Raw genomic sequence first — 9,317 nt, forward strand, 5'->3', positions numbered from 1 at the left:
ATATCCCCTTTCACCAACATTTGATTATTCGCTATCACTACACTCAGTGAACACTCTGCTATATATCTTACAGTAATACTTATACCAGTTTTTATTGTACTTTGATCGGATCGTCAAGCGGTAGTATTATTTGGTCACCTGACCACATTATGCTCAGGTGACATAATCTGGAAGTATGCTTGATTGCGAGTCTGACACTACCTAAGAGTCTTACAGTGGCTTAGAAAACGGCATCAGCGCATCTGATTACATCCAAAATAGAGATGCCAATATAGTAGTGCACCTAACTTGGTTCTGATTATTTTGGATCCCCAAGATTGCGGATAGCTCCAATCTGGTATTAATGTCATATTATATTATATAGAATTTGTATATAATGCGTATGTTTATGTATGACACATGATTTTTTGATGAATGGAGTTCATGTTATTTGCATATGATGTGTCTGAAAAACGCATTGCATGTACTGGGAGATGCTTTGCACCCAGTTTTTATACACTGGTTTGTTTTAAACTTGTTTTAATCTGTTTTTAATAAATGTAGTTATTAGACAACCAGTGTGCACAAGCCTGTTATATACAAGTCCATACAGCTGCCTTTCAAAGTGTGACCTAAAAGATCCCTGAGTTGGTTGCAGATTCTAGGAGTGGGTGAGCTGATACACCTGTAAGATATCAGTCTGCATCTAACAGCACATAAGGGTGCTCTTCTCAAATGTGAGTACCCTGTTTGCTTACTATTATCCATATATGAATTTGGACTACAGATACACACATGAGGCACCTCTCTTTTGTCCTTTAGATTTAATCATCAAGTAGTTAGTGTGACCTCCCCTCTCCATACACTTGAGCAATAGCAGGAACCCGGCTCTCGTAGACCTAAATGGAGTGGAATCTTAATTAATGTAATTGCTAACACCTTTATTTGTCCTACTATTTCATGCAAAATGACTGCTGTAAAAAGGCCTATTACACCAGGTTTGTACAAGACATGCTTGAGCATTACATACACATGTGGCATGAGTTTAATTCATTGGGAGCTTGCTAATAAGACCAGCTTTTAATCACATCATTCCATTCAAAATGCCAAAGATCACAAAATTTGACAGACATAAAATCATATTTTTGCATCAGCCACTCTCAAAGGGAAATCTGCAAAAAACTGTATACTCAAGATGTAGTATTCAAGATGTTATAAAGAAATTTTAAAAATCAGGAGAGGTCAAGGACAAAAAAAGAAAACATTCAAAATTTGATAAGAAGTTTCTCAGAGTTTATTCTCTGAGAGACAGGAAGAAGTCCAGCAAGAACCTGGCTCAGCATCTGGCAGCTTTATCAGGATACCAAGTTGAACCTTCTACAGTCCAAAGAAGCTTAATCAGGAATGGTCTTTGTGGAAAGGTAGCAGTCAAGAAACCACTTTTTTTGGAAGGGAAACAAATTGAAAAGGCTAAGATATGCTAAAGTTCAAAAAGATTGGAATGAAGCTCAGTGGATAAGAGTATTATGTAGTGACAAATCCAAGGTTGAAATATTTGGGTCCAATTGTCGACAATATATGAGAAGTGTTGGAGAGAGTTGGAAGAATGAGTGCTTGCGACCTTCAGTGAAACATGGTGGAGGGTCTGTCCTGGTCTGGGGCTGCACTTCTGCCAGTGGTGTTGGTGATATTGTCCGAATTGATGGGATCATGAATGCTAAAAAGTACAGACAGGTTTTAATTCACCATGCTATTCCTTCTGGAAAGCGCCTAATTGGAAATTGTTTTATTTTTTAGCATGATAATGATCCCAAAAATCATATTTGGAGAGAAAAACAGCTGATAAAACACTGACAGACATGGACTGGCCTCCACAAAGTCCATACCTAAATATTATAGAGGCAGTATGGGATCATCTGGACAAAGAAAGAAATAAGACAACCTAAATCTACCAGAAGATTACATCAGAACAGTCTCCCTTAGTGATAAGGGAGGTCACACTAAATACTGACTTTTGCCTGAAGAAGCCATTTTGTTCTGAATTTTGTTTATTTTGTGCACATATTTTCTGTTTGTATCTCAGTGCTTTCCAAACTGTGTGTCGGGACACACTAGTGTGTCGGCACCAGTGTGTAGGTGTGTCCCTGCTTCTGCACAATTTTTTTTTAATTTTTTAGGTTTCTGACTTTCCGCCTGCCTGCTATGCATATCACATGGTTGACACATGATTGATACCTAGTGGGTCACAGATCATCTTAACCAATTGGTGCAGCTCAGTGGGAACTGAAACATTGGCTGCTTTGGCGGCACATTGGCTCCTGACTGCACGTGTAGTCTCCTTAATTGGCTTGTGACTGCATGTGTAGTCAGTGAGTGGGACAGCAGTGTGTTTGCAGCGCAGGCAGTAGTCAGTAGGGCTCACGGAGCTCTGAGGGCAGCAGCTTAAATGCTGAGCTGAAGTCAGAGGGTTTTTTTTGCAGCTAGCTCCCAGTAGTGCATTGCTGCTCCTGCTCTTGATATATGGATAGGAAGTGGAAGCTTAAAAATGCTTGATGATGAAATGCGATGAAGTAGCTATTGGTGTTATTAAACTTTTTTTTAATTCTTGCACATACATACTGTTACTTATAAATACATATTATTATTATATAATTTATGTATGTGTCAGTATATTTTAAAACAAGTTAGTTTAACCTCCTTTTTGCTAGTACAACTGAATTAATTAACGTGTTGCAAAATGATGTAGGTCTAAAAAGTGTGTCACAACATGAAAAGTTTGGAAAGCTCTGTTGTATCTTAATAAAGAGATGAAAAATAAATATGGATGGCCATTAAAACTTTGCTAAAACAACAAATCTAATGGCAGCCTAAGACTTTTGCACAGTACTGGTGTATGTATGTATATTTATATATATAAATGTGTGTGTATATATATATATATATATATATATATATATATATATATATATATATATGTGTGTGTGTGTGTGTTTATGTACAGTATGTGTGTTCGGTGTGTGTATATATATATATATATATATATAAAAGTGTCTGTATGGACTGTGTATACATATTTAGAGTCAGATCTAATTGTATCTAAGATCTTCAGCTACTAGTCTAAACTTTTAACTATGTGCCACAAGAATAGTAAATCATTTTCTGCTGTCATGTTTGTCATGTGAGCAGGGAGTTTTTGCTATACTTAGCATCACTTTTAATTTTTACACTGCAGTTAATATTACGTTAGTTTTCTTTCCTTTGTCTGTAACTGGCTAGGTGTCATTTTTTTCAGGTAAACAAAATTTGTCTCTACTAATACATGCACTCCAGATGTACATATGTCCTTAGGCTTCAACCAGAGTTAGTACTTATATATTTACGTATTTTTAGAAAGCGCAAACTATATTTATTTAGTTTCTCTTTCCTATCATATATATTGTTTTTATTTCTATTTTAGTAATATCTGCATTAACATTTGCAGCTTATCAGGTAAGTGGTACTCTGTACCAGGCCCACTCTCTGAGGTCTTTCCAAACCTTCTCCACTCCCCACTCTTTGGCCACAGCCTATGAGATAAATATACATACTCATGTAGCTTTACATGCAGTATATTTCCTGGACTGCATAACACATTTTACTGACAAATTGCTCATCATTTTTACTCATTTTTGTAGCTGGCACTGCCATGTCTAGCATACTTCACACCAATTGGATAGTGTGCATAAGTCCTTTTACATCTTATGGCTTCGGTATAGTGTATAAATCAGGATTCAAATGGTTTGCATATAGTTAAGCCTAAGGGGCCGTTTTATTAAAGTGCGAGTGGACATGATACGATGTAACGTATCATGTCCACCGCACATCGATAAATGCTGACAGCATACGCTGTCGGCATTTATCATTGCACAAGCAGTTCTGGTGGACACCAGTCCTGTACACTCTGCTACAGCACTGACAATGGTTCCATGATTTTGAACAAACTGTTATGTATGCAGCTCTTAAATGCTAATATATACTAAGCATATTCCCCGCCCCCCAGGAATATAAATGGGGAGCCTTTGGGTAACTACCCTCCCTTTTAACCCCACATCCCAAACCTCTGAGGGCGTTTGTGAGCCTTGGATAGTCAGATAATAAGATGCTGGCCCCCTCCAGAGTCCTTTATTAGTTAGCTCACTACTCCCAAGGGAGCTCTAGAGGACCAGTAGAACTGTCTCACCTACAAGCTGAAAATGCCTTCAGCATCACTCCTTTTTCTTATATAATTTGTTTATTTTTATGGTTGAAATTTGCAAAATAAGCAGCCTCCTGTCTTGCAATACAATGGGGATTATTCTAGACTTGGTGACGGAAAACTCTAGATTTTATTAAAGACAGGAGGTGAGTATTGGTACCATTTAATGGACCCTCCCAGACAACATATACCAGAGAAGTATAATTTTGTTTCTATTCTGTTCCTATTGTTTGATCACATGGGTTTGTTGTATTTTCATATTGTATTTACTATTTCTTCTTGTTATTGCTATTTGACTCTTGATAGAAATACTCTTGTATCTTGAGTATTTTGTTTTGTTTGGTTGCTGGTCTCCTCTTGCTACTGGAAAAGAGGAAGTAGAGACAGCATTCCTTGGGTTTGATACATAGAGGCCCATTTATCAAGCTCCGTATGGAGCTTTTGGGCCCGTATTTCTGGCGAGTCTTCAGACTCACCAGAAACAGCAGTTATGTAGCAGCAGTCTAAAGACCGCTGCTCCATAACCCTGCCCGCCTGCTCTAAACAGGCGGACAGGAATTGCCACAATTCAACCCGATCAAGTATGATCGGTTTGATTGACAGATCCCCTCTTGTGTGCTCTCCGCATTCAGCAAGGTCTTGTGGACCTGATCCACACTGTCGTATCAGGTCCGCAAGACCTTTGTTAAATAGGCCTCATAATGCTGTGATCTTATTGGTTGTTCATTTTGTCCTGCTATGATCTCTCTCTGTATTTGATTCTGTTGGGATTCAGTAAAGAAATGAATCTTTAATAAAATTTAGATTATTCGGTCACCAAGGCAAGAATAATCACAATTCTATTGAATTTATGTATGATAAATGCCGTTTTACAGAAGTCATCTGAAAATTATTCTTTTTTTTTTAATTTCTCTACTGTGCATATTTTAATAATAACATTGTTTCTGGGAATGCTGTCCCATGACTCTGAGAGTACGGAGTGGGTTTTCACCAAATAAAAGTGTACTGTCCTCACTACTGATAGCTAGACAGCTAGTTAACAAACCAGACAGAAATAGCTTTGTGTTTATTCCAAACTGATTTTACTTCTGAATAGTTATTTTGTAAAACTGCAATACAATAAGAAAAGTTGAAATTACACATTATGTAGTTACATGTGGTGCTTGTAATACATACAATAATACATGTTTCTAACACAGAGAGCTTACATTTAATCCTTACAGTAAATAACAATGCAATTCAAATGTACAATGAACTCTTAGCAAACAACAAATAACTTACAGGCATAAGTATATTTAGAGGAAAATGTTAAGAGCTGATTCCCATGCTTCTTGAAGCTAAGATGGCTGCTGAGAAACTGAAAGTAAGACTTTTTATTAACAAACTTTATTAACACTTCCTGTTTTATTCTTGAGAGGAACCAAGCTGTAATTGCAACATGAAACCACCAGATGTCATCAACATGAACATAATAAGCATATAATAGACAGAACACTCCCTGCCTGGTATAAACATAATCCACTATTACATGATATATAAATTATTATTAAATTCAACCATATAACTCTTTACTTTGAAAAAGAACAATTAAATCTGACACAGGTCTAAGGTATACTTTAGCAGTCCCTTGTTTAATGATTTTGACCTCTACTTTGCGAATTTTACCATCACCACTAGGAATGGTTTTTACAATAAGACCCATTGGCCATCCGTAGCGCTTTACTTGAGAGTCTTTCAACAATACAAGATCTTCTTCTTGAACGTTTTGTTTCTCTTTCCATTTTCTATATTTCCATGTTTGGATACATTTGATAGTCACTGTTTCAGCTTGCAAGAAATCAAATGAATGGCATAACCCTTTGCAGCAATGCCAGCCTGTACATGACTCCTTTTGAGTGCTGCTGGAAAATGACTTGGCAATGTGAATAAGTGTTGCTATACCTCTCACAAGAGACTTCCACTTTGAGAACCTGAGAAATCTATGTGAGTCTAGCTGGCGTTCATACACCTCAGTTATTAAAGCTGTCACTTCAGGTCTGATCTCACTATCAGAATCTGGTTCAATGAGGTCAAATACTTCAGCTTCAGATTGATCACCTGAATCTGCCTGATGTAAGAAATCTGGGCCTGAGAACCAGTTTGGTATGTTTTAGGTGAGCTGCCTGAATTGGTCTAGTACCATGATCTGCTGGATTCTGACTGGTGTTAATATAATGCCACTGATCTGGATTAGTAGATTTTCTAATACGAATTATTCTGTTTGAGACATATACATGAAATCTCCTACAAGTATTGTGAATATAACCTAACACAATTTTGCTATCAGTGTAATATTTAACTGCATAAAGTTCAATGTCCATTTCTTCAGTAATAAGTTCAGCTAGCTCAACTGACAAAACAGCTGCACATAATTCTAGACGTGGCACTGTATGGGCTGGTCTTGGAGCTAGTTTAGATTTGCCCATAATAAAGCCTACATGACATTGACCGCTACTGTCTATGACTCTGAGATATGCCACAGCTCCTATCGCTACAGTAGAAGCATCAGAAAAAACACATACCTCCTTTCTTACTGTGGATGATAGTGACACTGGCACATAGGGTCTGGGAATACTGAGATCTTCAAGATGGATCAGGTCTTCTGTCCATGCTCTCCATTGAGCTTCTCTATCTGGTAAGAGTGGGGAATCCCAGTCACATTGGTCTGTTGAGAGTTCTCTGACTAAAGATTTACCTTGCATACTGATTGGAGATGCAAACCCAAGTGGGTCATAAAGACTGTTTACTGTAGCCAGGATACCTCTCCGTGTGAAAGGTTTTACCTCTTTAGACACTTGAAAAGTGAAACTGTTGGTCTGTAAGTTCCAACTTACTCCTAAGCTCCTTTGGAGGGGTAGAGGATCGACACCTAAAACAAGGTCCTTTAGATCTTTAGCTCTGTCATCTGCAGGAAATGCTTTTGTTGGATGCCACTTTGTGTAGCTTGAGATTTGATCCTGCGAGCATGTCCTTAGCTCTCTGCAGGAGACTGACTGCTTCAGCTTCAGTAGGCACAGATGCGAGTCCATCATCTACATAGAAATTCCTCAAGATAAACTGTTCTACATCTTCGCCATACTCACTCTTTCCTTGCTTTGCTATTTGTCTTAGACCATAAATGGCTATGGCTGGGGAAGGGCTGTTCCCAAAGACATGTACCTTCATCCTGAACTCTGTAATTTCTTTGTTAAGGTCATTGTCACGAAACCAAAAGAAATCTCAAATAGTTACGGTGATCTTCTCTAACCATGAAACAGTAAAACATTTGTTGTACATCAGTGGTAATTGCAACTTGCTCTTTGCGGAAACGTAAAAGGACACCTAGTAGTGTATTATTTAAATCAGGCCCACTGAGGAGTGTGTCATTCAGTGAGATGCCTTCAAACTGAGCACTTGAATCAAAAGCTACTCTGATCTGTCCTGGCTTCTGAGGGTGATAGGCACCAAAGATTGGTAGGTACCAACACTCCTCATCTGGTTCCAATGGTGGGGCAGGTTCTGCTTGGTCATGGTCAAAGATCTTTTGCATAAAGTTAACAAAATGTTCTTTCATTTCAGGTTTTTTCACAAAGGAATGCTGTAGAGCAAGTAGTCTAATCTGAGCTTGCTCTAAGTTGTTTGGTAGTCTAAGACGAGGTGAGCGAAATGGTAGGGGTGCTACCCAGTAATTTGCTTCATCAACAAACATCTCTTTTTCAACTACATCAAGGAACATACCATCTTGAATAGACATAGCAGGTTTGTCATAGTTTGGAGTAGTAACAAACACATTATCATCTAAACTGCCCACATTGTGAGTTGCAGTTCCTAAATAACACAATGAGGGGGTGTATGACTGTTGTTTACAAGCATTAAAAGTCTCTTTTACCTATATATAGCTAGTGCATGGGCTGAACAGAGAAGTGCGCCCACTAGGCAGCACATTTGTCTTGAAAGAGTTCACATCTGCTGGTCTATGAGCTCCTCCTAAGCATACTTCCCCAACTATGACCCAACTTAAGTCTAAATGTTGTGCATAAGGACTGTTGTGAGGCCCATTAATCTGCTCACGTACTTTGTGCACCTTCAGAATGTCTCTTCCTAACAAGAGAAGTATTTGTACGTTAGGGTCAAGTGCTGGGATCTTGTCTGTTAAGGATTTCAGATGAGGGAAATGCTGTGTAATCTCAGGTGTTGGAATTTCTGACCTGTCATCAGGTATCATGTCACATTCAATGAGTGTGGGGAGTTTTATGTGTGTTTTCCCATCAATAGACTGGACAGTGAAGTCGGATACCCTACGCCCTGTTTTCTCCGTAATGCCTGAGCATGTTCTTAAAGTGTAGGAAAATGTTTCACCACTAATGTTAAACACATCAAAAAACTCTGATTTGGCTAAATAACGGTTACTTTGATCATCTAACACTGCATACATCTTTACAGAACAGTCAGGTTTATTAGAGGGATATACAGTCACTAAACAAATCTTGGTACATGATCTGGGCCTTGTCCCTTTCCCGCATACCTCTGTACACTTGGATACAATAGTGGGTGGAGTAGCTTCCTCTTGCATCCCGCCTTTCTCTCCCTTTGGTAAAGGAGTCTCTACTGCCCAGGGAGCTGGACCTGGATGCAACGCTGAAGTATGCTGGTCACTGTTGCATTTTCTGCATCTTATGTTATTTTTGCAGTCTTTGGCAATGTGTCTGGTGGATGCACAACATCTAAAGCAGATAGAATTCTCCTTCAGGTAAGCTTTACGTTCATCAATGTGCTTGCTTCTGAACCCACGACACTTTGACAGTGGGTGTGGTTTATTATGAATTGGACATGGACTGTCTGATTCCATGGATTTCCATGAAGGGCTTTTCACTTGCGGAGTTGCATTAGTAGCTGACACTTCTGTCTTTCTTACTGACACTGTTGGTCTGTTGCTGTACCTTGTTCCTGACTTCTCTGTATTTACTGGAAATTAGTTGCTGCATGTTGAGAATATGAAGCTTGGATCATTTCTGGTCTTTGCTTGGTTGACAATAAATCTGGTGAAGAAACTGAATGGTGGAAAGGAGACATGATGGTCTTCTTT

Source organism: Bombina bombina, chromosome 4, assembly GCF_027579735.1.
Source record: "Bombina bombina isolate aBomBom1 chromosome 4, aBomBom1.pri, whole genome shotgun sequence".
NCBI classification, from domain to species: domain Eukaryota; kingdom Metazoa; phylum Chordata; class Amphibia; order Anura; family Bombinatoridae; genus Bombina; species Bombina bombina.